General features: G+C 40.0%; 1 protein-coding gene across 1 annotated transcript in view; it reads left to right on the top strand.

Moving 5' to 3' along the window:
* The first annotated feature begins 1,444 nt into the window (after positions 1-1,444).
* The window catches only part of LOC136849322 (WAS/WASL-interacting protein family member 1-like), a 512,887-nt gene continuing 498,910 nt past the window's right edge, over positions 1,445-15,421 (top strand). The window contains exon 1 of the mRNA XM_067122684.1: positions 1,445-2,121. The gene's annotated coding sequence lies outside the window, so the exon portion shown is untranslated. The remainder of the gene's footprint in view (positions 2,122-15,421) is intronic.

Below are 15,421 nucleotides of genomic sequence, written 5' to 3'. Positions count from 1 at the left end.
GGGTAACTACTGAGGCGATAACGTATCTTAGAGGTATACCTGCTCATTACGGCAATTCACCTGATGACGCAATAAGGAGGTAGACAAAGCTACGGCTACATGAGGGGATGGGGGTGGGGAGGAAGTGAACAGACCTTCTCTTTCTCTAGGCCTTGGTTGGGACTCTGCGTCTTTACCTCCAATTCGACGCCGATTTATGTAAATCCTCGATTCCGGTTCGATGAATATTTTCAATCAAGACGATCGCGAGATAATCTGTAATTTTCCTCATTATGTCCCTGGCGTGTCAAACGATAGGTTTTTTTTTTTTTAATGCATCGAGGTGTCATCAGGAAGGATTATTGCTGTAAACATGTTGCGTGAGAGAGAGAGAGAGAGAGAGAGAGAGAGAGAGAGAGAGAGAGAGAGAGAGAGAGAGAAGAGTGTTTTTCATTGCATCGAGGTGTCATCAGGAAGGATTATTTTGTAAACATGTTGCATGAGAGAGAGAGAGAGAGAGAGAGAGCTCTTGTTTGAGAGAGAAGAAAGAACGCTTGAGCAAAGGGTGGGAGCAACAATTAAAATAGTTTTTGTTTCACTTTTACATCTTTTTCCTATATAATTCTACGCGCTCTTGTTTATGCGCGTATAATACACTTATGAGCAAGGGTGGGAGAAGGAAATTAAAGTATAGTTTTTTGTTCCCCATTTATATATATATATATATATATATATATATATATATATATATATATATATATGTATATATATATATATTACACACACATATATATATATATATATGTATATATATAATATATATAATTATATTACATAAAAGACTAAACATTTACGGAGGACTGGGAACGTAAAACGGAAAAGAAAAAAAATACAAAAAATATATCTAAACTGGAATCGAATAAATAAAACTTTCCAATGTGACGTACAGCCCCCTCTCGCCCCCTTAATCCACCTTACCTGCTCCCTAACTCCCCCCTTCCCTCCCCCTCTTCCTCTCCCTCCCACTTCCCCTTCCCCAACAAATGGAGGACCTGTAGGCGTGTATTTGCGTGAATGTGTTTGTGCGTGCATGCTACTGCGTGTACAACCTAGTGGAGGGCAGCAGCAGCAGATGCACTAATAGCAGCAGCAAAGGCAGCAAGCAGCAAAACCCTGTTGCAGGCGGCGGCGGCAGCACCCGAATGCCATTCCCACATTCCCGCCAGCGCGCGGGGGTCGTCTTCTGACTTGTCCCCGTTGGCTCGGTCGGTCGGTCTGGTGAGTGAGTGGATCGCCAGCCAGCTTTCTCTCTCTCTCTCTCCCTAGCGAGGCTCGGGGCTCGGCGCGCGCTCTTCGCTAGCTAGCTAGCTAAGCTAAGCTGCTGGAGCGAGCGAGCGAGTGAGCGAGCTAGCGAGCGGCCGCCGCCAACAACAACAGCCACTCTCTCACAGCCGGGCTGCCAGTAGCAGCCAGCCAGTCAGTCGGTCCCGAGCGGAGGTGAAGGTGGGATATACGAACCGCTGCTCCAGGGATCAATGTGACGTGTCGAGAGAGAGAGCCAGCCACCCATTTCGCCATGGCTTTTCGATCGGCCACCAGACGATGCGACGACGTACGTGCGATGACTGCGCCGCGCCCGTGAGCGCCCTCAGCGCGTTCTGTGTTTCCCTTTTTCATTAAAGACGTGCTGTGCTGTGGCTAGTTGGTTTGGTCGTTTCGTTCGCAAGCCGCGTCTAAATATGAATACTTCGCGTTTACATATTGCAGCAGCGACAGCAGCACCACCACGATTCCAGTGTACAATGGGCGTCGTGTGAGATCTGGTGGTGCCGCCCACCCCACACTCTCTTTTCTGTAGCTATTATCTATCTCCTATCGTTATTTTTTTGGGGGGGTTACTGTGTCGTCGGTGGTGAACCGAGAGTTTGAGTTCCAAATCCGAATTTTGGATTCTGGTTTTGTGCTTTTGTTTTTGGTATTACCGCGACTACGACTCCACCGCTGAGTCCCGTTTTATGTTGTGCTTGCAAGAACGCATAAAGCACACAGACGACGACACCTACTCTACCTCTTCCTCCTCCTCCTCCTCCTCCTCCTCCACGTCCTCCTCGCCGCATCTGCTTCTGCTGCTCTTGCCCACAAGTAAGTCAAGTGGAACAGGTTCCACATCTTCTTTGGTCACGAATCATTAATGGATCCTAATCACTTTCCTGGTCTTGGATTAGGTGCTAATCATATGGTCGAATCTACTTACATTCAACAAGTGTTTAGGGAACTACGCATAAAAATACATATACATATACAAATTCACGAGTGAGGGTATTTAAGTGAAAGATGTCCATTCAACAAGTACTAAATAAGGTTAAATCTCATTCATTCAGACTCAAACAACGCTGAATCTTATTCGATAAAATTTACAGTTTTATCCACCCTCTTGCACTCTGGAGTGACAAGATGAGATTTCTTACAATAATTTATTTATCAACCAAAGGAAGATTTAGGAAAACCATAATTAAATACCAATTACCACTTAATGACACAGGTATATTTTTATAAGTCAGAAGGAGGAAGAGTAATTACAAGCCCGTCCTTTGATGAATCCTACAAACTAATCTTCAGTAATGAAGAACTCTAAGGAAAACAAAAGTCACCAAGAACTACCCATATCATAATAATAACTATAAAAATAATAATAATAAAATTTGCTTACTCTGATAGCACTCGATTAAACCATCTGCTCAGTAGGATATCCCCTGCCTGAGTAGTTTATTTAGCAGAATCTTGGTGACGTAATTTCCTACTGCAACGATGGCACTTAACTAAGCAGTTTCAGAATAAAAAATAAGCTCTGCTAAACAGCCATTTCATTATCAAATTCACGATATTGATCTTGTCAGCAGAGTATAACACTTCGCTCGGAGATATATTGACATTATCCGGAGTCAGCAAAGCAAAACTGTTTACATTAATAACAATTCCTTCAACTGCAGTATTTAGCGTGATAATACACTCGGCTATGGCAATGGTGTGTGTGTGTGTGTGTTCTGTAAAAACATTATTCTATAACTCGCTGACTATTGCTGACTAATTTGCATGAAAGTGCGCTGGGGGGGAAAAAATGACAAGCACGTATGAATGCCTCATTTTCATAAAGGCCTCATGTTAATGTGTTGACATTTCAAACTCATGCTGGCTCATTAATCATTTTTACAGCATTTGCTTGGAGTAAGGAGCAATCGTTAATCCTTTTTTTTTAAATCGTTTGCTTGCATTCGCATACGTTAATGGTACTGTGGGTTTACAACTGGTATTATTATTATTATTATTAAAAATACTGCATGCTGTCAGCCTGTGAGTTACCTCTCTATACTGTTCTTGAAAATATGTCGTGAATTTGACATTTCTTCTCAGACATTCCATCTTGGGAAATAATTTTTATATATACTGGTTGCACAAGTTGTATACGTTGGTATGCATAAACGCATACAGGCATAAGTAAACATGCACGCGCATTATCGTGTCCATATACAAACATTCATCAATCATTAGCACCTAAGCTTCGAGCCAAACTGCATTGTCACCACGAGGCAGCTGTTGCAGATCAAAGGGAACGCATGCAACTTGAATCAAAGGACCACCAGCAGGGAAAAAAATTCTAATTGCCATAACGTGAAAAACATATATCATTGCCCTTTGATGTCTGCTAATTTTGTGCTCAATTTTCTAAGTCCTTTTTTCTATTTGTTTTTAAGTCGTAGAGAATTCAATTGTTAATCGAGCTCACGTTTATTTTTATTATCGTTGTTGCATATCAAAAAATCTTACCATCAGTGACGAGCCACATGTTTATGCATTTTAACCACGTTTATTTCTGTATTGCCAATATATTCCCGACGCCAACGCAACCCATTATAACCACGATCATTCAGAGAGCTTCAAAGGAATAACCAGGTCATTTTTATTGGCATCTACATCATCAGAGAAAGAGAGAGAGACTAAAAATAAATTAGCAATTAAGAGCGAATGAAACATTCGGTGATATTTTCACAACCTTGGAGAACAATAATCGAATATTCTTTTCATTTATGAAGCCAGTCGTCGTAGCCAGAAGTCATCATCATCATCATCATCATCATCGGAATGACAGCGATTCTTTCAGCGCGGGTGAATGAATCGATAAATAATTGAACGTGAATGAATGAATGGACATCACGGAATTCACGCTCAAGGCCAAACGATGGAATTTGATACTTCTCTTGGCGACGGGACGTGGCATAGGCAGCACGGTTGGAATTCCTGGATAAAATATCTATCAGTCTATCTATCTATATATATACATATACATATACATATATATATATATATATATATATATATATATATATATATATATATATATATACATTTATATTTATATATATTTATATACATTTATATTTACATATATTTATATACATTATATGCATGCATATATATATACATATATATATATATATATATATATATATATATATATATATATATATATATATATATATATATAATGAAAAGAAATGAATATGAATTCCTGTATAATATATATACACTTAGATATATACATATATATATATACAAATGAAAAGAAATGAACATGTTAGAAAACACGGTTGGAATTCCTGGGTAAATATAAATCTATAGATTTCAATAAAAACTGAAAGAAAACATGTAAACACGATCTCGGTTCAATGTAAATATATAGATTTACATAAAACCTGAAAGAAAATGAATATGTAAACACGCTTATGCTCGGCTAAGACCTCCCCCTCCCCCACCCCCAGGCCAGCACGCAAAACGTAAACAGTCGGCCCGGGGCGTAAGACCTCCCCCCCTCTCTCTCGTACTAGAGCCCACGGGAGCCTCTCGCTCAGATCGCGAACCATTCCCGCAGGACTCGGGGAGGAGGAGGAGGCCGACTGCGAAGTCCCTTAATGTGACCGCAATATGGAAAAGGACGTACGCTCTACGGGAAACACCACCAGCAGCAGGAGCAACGCGCCCTGCAGCCTTCAACAGGTAGTCAACAGGTAGAGGAACCCTCTCCATGCCAAGAAGAGTAGGAATCTCGAGAGTTCAAGTTAAATGGGACACACTAGGTCCTCCTCCTCCTCCTCCTATCCCTCTCCCTCCTCCTCATCTTCCTCCTCCTCCTCTTGAATGGACGATGAGGGTCACTCTTAACTCATCTTGCTCATCTCCTCCAGATGAACACTCACTTAAGAAGACTCTCACTTCTCCCACCCCCAAGGGCCCCGGTCGATAGGACGTCTCTCTCTCTCTCTCTCTCTCTCTCTCTCTCTCTCTCTCTCTCTCTCTCTCTCTCTGCTACTTGCATGAATAATGAAATGTATTTCCTCTAAGAAAAAATATATGAAATACTGAATTATAATGACAAGAAACAGTTCATTCAAACTGAATCATTCGCAATCGTTATCTACGATTCTCATTACTTCGTTTAATGAAAGATCGTTCATGTTTTACGTTTTGAAAATAAAAAAGGAAACCGCTAAATATTACGACAATATCTAATTCAAAGAAAGATCTTTCACATTTTATGTTTTAAAAACATCAAATGGAAACCGCTAAATATTATGATAATACTTCATTCAAAGAAAGATCTTTCACGTTCTACATTTTTAAAAAACCAAATGGAAACCGCTAAGTATTATGATAATACTTCATTCAAAGAAAGATCTTTCACGTTATACATTTTTAAAAAATCAAATGGAAACCGCTAAATATTATGATAATACTTTGTTTAAAAAGATCTTTCACGTTCTACATTTTTAAAAAACAAAAAAGTTAAACCGAATTATTAAGGTAAGGACCACTTCGTTCACTCAAAATAATTGACAATCGTCTTTCGCGCTTCGAAACACTTCATTTAAAGAAAGATCTCTCATGTTTTACGTTCTAAAAATAAAAAAAATAAATCCCCAAATATTATGTTAATACTTTCTTTAAAGATCTTTCACGTTTTACATTTAAAAAACAAGAAAGTTAACATCGAATTATTCAGGGAAGAACCACTTCATTCACTCAAAATAATTCACAAGCTTCTAAACAATTCATTTACCGAAAGACTTTTCCACCATTCTTTCAAGTCATTCTGTCAGTCTTACATTAAAAAAAAATGTAAGACTGACGTAAGAACCACTTCATTCATACTGATTCTTTTACAAGCGTCATCGGGGCTTCTAAACACTTCATTTAACGAGATTTGAAGGACCTTTCACGTTTTACCTTTTAGAAATACAAGGGAAACCTCTAAATATTTTGAAATTATTTCATTTAATGAAAAAACTTTCACGTTCTATATTTTAAAAAAACTAAAAAGTTAACACCGAATTACTGAGGTAAGAACTAATTTATTCATTCAAAATAAATGACAATCGTCATCCGCGCTTCTAAAAATTTCATTTAAAGAAATGTCTTTCACGTTTTGAGTTTTCAAAATAAAAGGGAAATCCCCAAATATTATGTCAGTACTTCATTCACTCAAAATAAGTTACGATCGTCATCCGCGCTTCTAAACACTTTATTTTAAGAAAGATCTTTCAATTCTTACGTTTGAAAAACAAAAGGGTAACCGCTTCATATTATGACAATACTTCATTTAAAAATTTACCGTTCACGTCCTACATAGAAAAAAAAAATTTACACGCGAAAAACTGACAAAGAATCACTTCATTCGCACCGATTCATTTCAATCGTCATCCGCGCTTCTAAACACTTCGTTTAACGAAAGATCTTCCACGTCTTACGTTTTAAAAATAAAATGGGAGATCTCCAAATGCTACGACAATACTTCTTTGAAAGAAACAATGAAATATTGCCGTAAGAACCACTTCATCCATTCAAAATAACTGACAAGCGTCATCGGCGCTTCTAAAAATAATTCGTTTAACGAAAGCCCCCTTTCCGCTAATCTTCCTAAGTCGTTCCGTCAATTCTTTCATGCATCAAAATATCTTAAGTGAATCCTCCTCCTCCTCCTCCTCCTCCTCCTCCTCCTTCTTCTTCTTCTTCTTCTTCCTTCCCAAAGCGGCGACAACGACGACAATGACTCCGAATGGCGGAGGCAAGCCTCGTCGAGCCGAGAGACAGCCCATTGTGCTTCTAAAGTCCTGAATATTTATGACCTTTATCCCTCCGTTACAATAAGGCCGTAATGAAAGGATTACTGGGATTATAATTGTTTTCCGCGAAAATAAACATTTCAAACGGAGAGAGAGAGAGAGAGAGAGAGAGAGAGAGAGAGAGAGAGAGAGAGAGAGAGAGAGAGAGTGTTAGCATTGCCACAAACGACCTGTGCTGGGAAACCAAAGTGAGCAAGGCTGCTAATTCAGAAATGACATTAATCTCTCTTTTTAGTTTTCTGTAAAAGAAAACTATTGTGCCGGCTTTGTCTGTCCGCCCGCACTTTTTCTCTCCGCCCTCAGATCTTAAAAACTACTGAGGCTTGGGGGCTGCAAATTGGTATGTGGATCATCTACCCTCCAATCATCAAACGTACCAAATTGCAGCCCTCTAGCCTCATTAGTTTTTTTTTTTATTTAAGGTTAAAGTTAACCATAATTGTGCTTCTGGTAACGATATAAGATAAGCCACCACCAGGCCGTGGTTAAAGTTTCATGGGCCGCGGGTCATATAACATTATACCGAGACCACCGAAAGATAGATCTATTTTCGGTGGCCTTGATTGTACGCTGTAGCGACTGTAAAGAAAACTGGATTGCGCCGAAGAAACTTCGGCGCATATTTTACTTGTTTGTTGTTATTACTATTTATCTATTTATTTATATATTCATTTAACGTTTTTAATTCCGACGCGCGGCGACACGCGAGGGGGTCATTTACCCCTCTGAAACTCCCTCTAACGCCAGATAATCTATCCAATCAAATTCCAACAGAGTCCGCCATCATACCATTCTGTCAGTGACTTACGGAAACGGAGAGACCGTACGTACGCATTCTCGCGGCGTGTTGTCACCGCCTGCGTAATATATAATCCGTGGACGGAGTAAGCACCGCGGGGGGCGCGTCCTAATAACCTTTGTTCGGGCGCCGTTCATTAAGCGATTCGGGAGACTCGTTTCGTGTCAGGGGCTGTTTTTGGAAGTCCGCGGTCGGGTGAAGTGAACAGAAATGATTTCTACACACATACTACAGAAATACACGCTTCAGAGTGACGCCTGCAGAATTGACACACGTTCGGGGTGTCTTCTTTCATATATAAGAAGCAATAATATATATATGTATGTGTGTATATAATATATATATAGTGTATATAATATATATATAGTGCATATATATAAATACATATATACATATATATATATATATATATATATATATATATATATACATACATATACATACACACATATATGTATGTATAGCATATACTGTAAATATACATATGTATTACATATACAACTGTATGATAACAAGCAACAGTTCTTGTTTCAAATGATGAAATACATTTTCGCATTTTCTGGAATACAAAAGCGTTTATTTGGTAAACCTGACTGGCAAATATTAAGGAGTGAGGTAAATTTCGTTATTATAGAATCTAAAATTGCAAATAATAAAACTACATATTAATCGCTTAAGCACAGAACATTTCAGAAATCCGCTAAAGAAGAAAGGCCGATATTACATACTTTGATTTCTTCCGTTTTTCATTTTCTCTGCCTTTACCTCCAAACTGGCAAGCTTCCTTCAGAAATTAATATAATACAAAAGCCTATTTGCATAAAGCCCTTTATTATTTAGTTACGGACAGACTGGCAGACTAAATCAGAAATCCGCTAAAGAAGAAAGACCTATATAACATATTTGATTTCATTCGTTTTTTTATTTTCTCTGCATTTACAGCAAAATTAGCAAGCTTCCTTCACAAATTAATATAATTCAACAAGTCGCTTTCAAACCACCAGCGGAAATTCTAAAACCATTCTAAAAAATCGCTATTAAGCAGCAGCGATTTCATCCCCTGATCAATATACATAAATCCTCAAAACAAAAATTGTTTTTTATTTTACCGTTCAATCAATGACATTATTTTTTTTATCTAAGGTCCTTTTAGTTTTCGGGAAGATAAGTGAGAGACGAAAACAGCCGGAATTAACAAGAACATAATTTGAAGCAAACATCTTATATAACTAAATCCTTCTCCCACGGCCACCTGACCCGTAGGTGGGTAGCGCCGTCAGTGCACCTCACACGGTGCACCGTAGGCATTACTTAAAGGTCTTTTCCACCCTCGCCTAACAATTGTTCCAACATTATTTCCAGCGCTAAATAATCTCGCAGAGTGCCATTCTTTTCAAAGATATATTATTATTATTATTATTATTATTATTATTATTATTATTATTATTATTATTGCTAAGAAATTCAAAATATAGTAATCAGCTGGTATGTAATAAAAATCCACAAATGTATAAAATGAATTGTGTTAATATGTAAAAGATAAAACAAAGACTTTCGAACACTTGAACGTATTATTATTATTATTATTATTATTATTATTATTACTTGCACTGTAACTAATACATGACTGGAATGAATAACGGCTGAATCACGAAAATTAGGCTGTCAAACCAAGCACTGGGGCACTGTCGGTCATTCAGCGCTCAAGACAGCGAAATGACGGAGTTGGAGAGGCTGGACAGCAAGATAAAGAGATTGAGAAAATTGATGAGATGATGTACAAAGATCTGAGGGTGGAACTGGATGAAAGCCACAAATTAGCAACAAAAATTAATAGTTAGAGAGGCTAAACAGCAAGATGGGAGAAAGGCAATGGGAATAGGTGTAAAGTGAAAGGCTCAAAAATGGGACCCTGCAAACACAATTTAGCAATGCCTACAGCGCACCGCGAGAGGTGGACTGGCGACACTAATCGCCTATATGCCTGCACAGCTCGAGATGAAATCTTCTATAAAAAATAAATATGAACTCCACGGATATATATAGCACAACGAGGACCTAAAAAGAGAGTAGATTACATTGAAAAGAAACAAATTAAAATGATTATTGACAGGATAATGATTCTAGCGTTCCATGAAAGATGGAGTGAGACTGAAGTACAATTCGGTACATTAAAACACCAACCCACGAACTCTTGTATGCTCAAGGAAGAAAATTCTCCTTGCAATTATGAACTGTGTCTACCTAGCACTGAAAAGTCATTTATGGAGGGGTAAAATCGCTGTGCATTATGTTCCACTTACAGTTACTATGTATTACGTTACAGTTGCCAATGTTGCAGTCAATAAGCCAAGAGATTATACATTTTTTCCTTCACTGAATCTAAAATGGGAATCAGCACCATAAGGTGATTATAAAATTATTGGCTTCAATAATCAAGTGGTCGCAAATTATTTAATAATATTATCAACATTATCATAACACTGACTTATCTAATATTTGAATGCGGAGCTTAAATTTGCGAGGAACTAGCTAATGTCCAAGAATATTAAATATTTACCTTGTCGAAGCACAGTAATAGGTTATTAGTTTATTTTATTATATAATTTTCAATATCATTTTCGTTTTACAAATATCTTACATTCTCTGAGTAAGCACTGGGACCTATGAGGTCATTCAGCGCTAAAAGAGAAACTGACAGTTAAAGTTTAAAAGGTGTAACAGAGGAAAACCTCGCAGTTGCACTATGAATCAATTGTTAGGAGAGGGTGGAAAGTAAGATGGATGAAAGAATATGAAAGGAGGTACCGTAAAAGGAACGAAAGGGGTTGCAGGTAGGGGCCGAGGGCACGCTGCAAAGAACCTTAAGTAATGCCTACAGTGCCCCGCGTGAGGTGCACTGACGGGGATCATTTTCTTTAGCCTGCGAAATTAACCAGCAATCATTTTCGGTAATTGTCCACCGATGGACAGTTCATCTGAGCTTAACTTATATCACTAATGAAACATCTAACTCTTTCTGACCAATATGTCCTAACCGCCTATCGTTATCAGAATCGTTAAGCATCGGCTAACCTCTAGCCAACAATGAATACCTTGGCTAACACAAAAATTCCAAATTCCATCAGTAATTTTTCACCGGCGATTAGTTCTTATACCACTAACGGAATATCAAGCGATCTCAGAATTTTTGAAGAAATCCACAATGGCGTAATGTAAATATATATTAGAAATATATACAAAACGAGAGCTTTCGAGACCTGCTCGATTCTCCTTTTCAATCTTCTTAAAAACTACTGAGGCTAGAGGGCTGCAAAGTGGTATGTTGATCATCCACCCTCCAATCATCAAACATACTAAATTGCAGCCTATTAGCCTCAGTAGTTTTTAATTTATTTAAGGTTGAAGTTAGCAATGATCGTGTGTCTGGCACCGCTATAGGTGCCAACAACATAGGCCACCCCGGTCCGTGGGTTAAAGTTTCATGGGCCGTGGCTGAGAGTTTCATACAGCAGTATACGCTGTACAGAAAACTCGATTGCGCCGAAGAAATTTCGGCGCACTTTTTACTTGTTGATGTTTATTTCCAATATAAAAATTTACATTTGCACTAGTGTCGATTTCTTTTCCACCATTTAGGTGATTCATGCTGTCATGAGATTTTTATGAAAGGTCTCAGAATCGTTTCCCATCGGCTAACCTCAAAATGAATACTTCGGCTAACGTAGGAATTCCTCATCAACCGAACCGTATCAATCACAGGACTGTGCCCTTCCGGATTTACCAGAAAGACCGACAGAAATCAAATCCTATCAGCGAGTTTGTCATCCGCTATCTTCGATTTCAAGCTTGTTGGCAAATTGCCTCTCGCCGACAAGCTGATGTAACCGGCAGTTGTTTCTACTCATCGACGAAATCTAATTCAACGACTTTCAGGACTCTAGGAAAGGATAACAATCATATCCTGTTGGAATATTGTTGGCATATTCGTGAATTGCTTTGCAATTGACTGTATATTTTAAGTAGTTTGAAGGGAAAGTGAGGTTGGCCCCAGAAAAGCACCCAAGGCTATGGCCTTGGTATTCTCGCCATTTTTTATTTGCATACTGGTTAACTGATTTTGCAATGGATTGCAATGTATGCAGAACGAAGGAAAAATCCGGTTGGCCCCAGATAAATACCCAAGGTTACGGCCTTGCTATCGGGGCATTTTTGGCCATTTTTGACTCGCAGCTTCGTCAATCACTTTGCAATAGATTCTAATTTATATAGTTCGAAGGAAAAGTTCGGTTGACCCCCGAAAAACGTTCAATTCGGGCCATTTTTTTTGGCCAAATTTGGCCACTTTTGTGCCTTGCTTGCAATGCATTTTTCAAGCAGTTCCTCATCAATGAACTCTTGCCCACGCCCATAAGCAGGCCATGAATGCAACCCTAAATTGAATAATAGGGCAAAACGTGCAAAAATAAGAAAATCAAATCTCTTATTTTCATTATTATTTTTTTGTTACGTAATCGTTGAATTAAATTTTTTTTCGCCTACCAAGAGAGGTTCAGTTTGGTGTAAATTACGTCTGGGTATCACGACAATCCAAAATTGAATGATAGATTAAAACATTCAAAGATAGAGACTTATGAGGTCATTCGGCGCTGAAAGCGAAATTGACAGTAAGAAGGTTTGAGAGGTGTAACAGTAGGAAAACCTTACCCAGCTGCACTATGAAACAATTGTTAGGGGAGGGTTGGAAAATCACATGGAAGAGAGAGAATATGACCGGAGGTACAGTAACTCTTTTGTCAAAACCAAAGCAACAAACTACCTTCCATCCTACAGCCACTCCGGCGTCATCCCTCGCTTCGCAGAAGCCTCCCCCATACATAGGCGAATTCCCCGAAATCCAAGCCGGAATGTACTACGGGAGAACGTCGCGTGTAATTCTCCCTCGCGACGCAACTTTGACGCGTAAGTGAAGTCCCGCCGACATCTATTGACAGTAATCAATGAAACCGTTTGACGGAAACTGCTCCGACGACTGACGGTCACCGATGGCAAGACACAGCTTTCGGGCCAATCCTGTTAATGGGTGACACGCGGGCCGATGATGGCTGTCGGGAGCATACCGCCCTGGCAAAGATAACCTGAGCTCAGGTTAGGATTCCCTGGGCTATGTTTTGATGGTTCTGATCTTCGCCGCTAGGTGGTGTCCCCTTTGTATGTGATTACTTATAGGTTATGATTTCTCGAGCCGCTTCTTCTTCAGTGTCTACAGTATTTGGCAAAATTCCTGATAAAACAATTAAATACTTAGATACATACACTTTCCGGAAACGAGATAATTAGATAAATACACTTTCCAGTTTTCCAGAAGCGAAATAACTGAATAAATACACTTTCCAGGAAGGAAAAGATTTAGACAAATACACTTTCCAGAACAGCAGATAACTAAATTTAGCTACAATTTTCAAGTGCATATCATATAAAAATAATATATATATATATATATATATATATATATATATATATATATATATATATATATATATATATATATATATATATATATATATATATTTACATACACACATATATACACACACACATTATCTATCACGCGATGCAGTCAGTATCGCCAAGAGCTTCAGCGATCTAATGCGTTTTCCTTATTCTATTTTTACTTTTATTTTTCGTGTGTGTAGCTATTCCTCTGACCTTCCACAGAGCGAACACACCCACCTCCCCTTCACTTTTAATTAAAACAAACGATTCTCTTCTGCCGTAGGAATGATGAAAAATTCTGTCTCCATGCCTACCAATGCCACTTCCCCCTACCCTTACTCATCCTTCCCCTTCCCCTATCCCCCGCGGGTGTGTGTGAGTGATACCAGTGTCATCTTCCCCTCCTCATCCATTCCCCCTCCCCCTGTGTTGTGTTTGTGTGTGTGTGCCTACCAGTGAAACCTTCCCCCCCTACAGTGGTTGTGTGTGTATGTTTTGTGTGTGTGTGTGACTAGCATTACCACCTCCCCCCCTCCAGTGTTTTGTGTGTGTATGTGTACCTACCAGTGAAACCTTCCCCCCTCCCCTACAGTGGTTGTGTATGTTTGTTTGTGTGTGCATGTGTGACTACCATTACTATCTCCTCCCTCCCACCAGTGTTTGTGTGTGTATGTGAGCCTACCAGTGCCACCTTCCCCCTCACCTACAGTGTTTGTGTATATTTGTGTGTGTGTGATTGCCAATACCACCTTTCCCCCCCCCTCCCCTACAGTGTTTGTGTGTGTGTATGTGTGCCTACCAGTGAAACCTTCCCCCCTCCCTACAATGTTTGTGTGTGTGTGGCTACCATTGCCACCTCCCTCCCTCACCCCGTGTTTGTGTGTGTGTACGTGTGCCTACCAGTGCCACCTTCTCCCCTCACCTACAGTGTTTGTATATGTTTGTGTGTGTGTCACTAGCATTACCACCTCCCCTCCCCCAGTGTTTGTGTGTGTATGTGTGCCTACCAGTGCCACCTTCTCCCTCACCTACAGTGTTTGTGTGTGTATGTGTGCCTACCAGTGCCACTTCCCCCTCTTATCCCCGTTAATGAGTGTTTGTGTGTATTTGTGTGTGTGCCTACCAATGACTTCTTCCCCCTTCTCATCCTTTCCACCTCCCCACCCAACTGGTGTGAGTGTGTTTGTGTGTATGTACGTATGTATGTATGTGTGTCTATGAGAGAGAGAGAGAGAGAGAGAGAGAGAGAGAGAGAGAGAGAGAGAGAGAGAGAAACGATCGGCTTTTTTTCACCCGCAGGTTTTTATTTTTTCATTTACCTGATGCTTCGCAGTGCCAGTGCCAGTGCCAGTGGTGGTGGGTGCCGTTGCCGCATTGTATTACCCGAGAGCTGTAACAGTCCTTTACCTTTAGTGCAGAGAGTCCCGGATATACGTTGCATCTGCACGATTCCCCCCCCCCCTCGCAACCCCCCTTTCTCCCCCCCCCTACTCTCCTCCTCCTCGTCCTCTCTAACTCTTTCTCACTCGCAAATGCAAACCTCCTGACTTTTATGACCAAGTCCTCAGGTATAGGGGAAGGGGAAGGGGAGGAGGGTAGGGGGAGGGAGAAGGGAGGGAGAAGGGAAGGATAAGGGAGAGGGAGGGAGAAGGGAGGAAGCAACTAGAGGGAGAGAGAGAGAGAGAGGGAATGGGAGGGAAAGCCGCGGACGATGATCGCAAAGTTGCGTCATGGACTTAAATACATTTCAGGACATCTGCGAATGGTTTGGTGGGCAGGCTCTCTCTCTCTCTCTCTCTCTCTCTCTCTCTCTCTCTCTCTCTCAGGGTGCCGAGTGGCATCACTTCAGGTAATTGACCTTCTTGTCCGAGAACCGCTCTCGACAGAGAGCGCCCTCCGATCTTTGCCGAAGGAGTGAGAAGGACCTCGGGTTTGCTCACGAAAATAATTGCGTCGTTTTCTCACGTCCCTA

The sequence above is a fragment of the Macrobrachium rosenbergii genome, chromosome 20 (genome assembly GCF_040412425.1).
Source record: "Macrobrachium rosenbergii isolate ZJJX-2024 chromosome 20, ASM4041242v1, whole genome shotgun sequence".
NCBI classification, from domain to species: Eukaryota; Metazoa; Arthropoda; class Malacostraca; order Decapoda; family Palaemonidae; genus Macrobrachium; species Macrobrachium rosenbergii.
Note: the sequence above shows the minus strand (reverse complement) of the source record. Positions and strands in the feature narration are given on the sequence as shown.